A 1,409-nucleotide genomic window follows, 5' to 3' on the forward strand; every position below is an offset into this window, starting at 1 on the left:
TATATGCATACACGCACACATATATACATGTATATGATAATTACGTGAATGGTGTAAGTGCCATCGTTGTTGATAACAGGAATGAACACAATGAATATAAGTACAATAACAATGATACCTCTAACAACTAAGATATAACAAAAATAATACAAACTGTAATCTAGCTGGAAATAATATGGTAAAATAATGTAACTGTAGAGATGGAAATCAATGTCCTCTGGCAATCGGGTGTTTGCGTAGAAACATTGTGATTTGTAATAATTTAATATTTACCGTTTAATTAAATGACCGTTGTCTTTTCCGGGTGAATTGAGGTAAACTTCGTCTTGATTTCTGTACATTTGATATGAATTTGTGCCTATTTTCGTAGCCTACTCTGACTTTAGAAGCTGTTGTCACTAAATTGACAGCTTGCTCGATTCCTTGGCTATGACAAGGAAAAGGTATTGGCTATGTCAGTCCGATCTTTTTATTTGTTTCTCATAACACGTGCAAGTGCATATATCAAACACTTCATTGAACTACTCTAATTTCTTATCAAAACTATCTCCTCTTTGTTTGATAGGTATTTTGTTTAATGTATGAGTAGATTCAATTAATCTCTCAATGTTTAGAGCTATTCTCTCAAACCCTATATAAAGAAAAGAAAACAATTGTCCCATATTCTTTGCACATCTGCAGCAGCAATCCGGTAACATTCTTTTGTTGTGAGTGAAGTTTTTGATATCTGTTCTTCACGTTTTCTTATGAATAAATAATGTCGGAAGGTATTGAATGGGGGTCATCGCTATAGGAAATTCTGCAGGAAATCGAAATGCTGAATTATGGTTCTTTTACTTCTAGCTGCATTATATAGTTTTATATGCTTCAATTATTACAGCTTAAATCTATGTAAGTATTTTTGTAAAATTATAATACAGTTTAGCTCCGAAATAATCTGAAAAACAAAAGAAAATCATTTAACAAATGTATACATTTTCTTAGAAAAAATTCATTTATCACAAATTGAAAAGTTGTAATGTTACCATGTTGGAGGGGTACCTACCTACCAAGTGTCTTGCATCTCAATGTTTTCTTCTATTTTTACTCATCACATGTCTTAAACAAGGTTTCTGCATTGAAATATGATCAAATGCTTCATATCCATAAGCAATTTAGGATATATGTGCTAGAGATTATATGATTAATATAGAAAATTAGAGTATCTAATTGCGGTGGGATGTATGCGAGGGGTAGCGGGGATCGCATAACCCTAATTTTCATATATTGTATTTAAAATACTATTTGAAACTCTGTGGATACCATGGAATTAAGGTTCGTTAAAAATGGCTGCGTTTCGACCTCTCCCCAAAATATGTGTGTGTGTATGTATATATATGTTATATATATATATATATATATATATATAT

The 1,409-nt window shown here is 31.4% G+C and overlaps 1 protein-coding gene across 1 annotated transcript in view; it reads left to right on the forward strand.

Annotated features, from left to right (window-relative positions):
• The window catches only part of LOC128250527 (receptor-type guanylate cyclase Gyc76C-like), a 272,689-nt gene that overhangs the window by 211,700 nt on the left and 59,580 nt on the right, over nt 1-1,409 (forward strand). The gene's annotated exons all lie outside the window — the stretch shown is intronic.

The sequence above is a fragment of the Octopus bimaculoides genome, chromosome 22 (assembly GCF_001194135.2).
Source record: "Octopus bimaculoides isolate UCB-OBI-ISO-001 chromosome 22, ASM119413v2, whole genome shotgun sequence".
Lineage (NCBI taxonomy): Eukaryota > Metazoa > Mollusca > Cephalopoda > Octopoda > Octopodidae > Octopus > Octopus bimaculoides.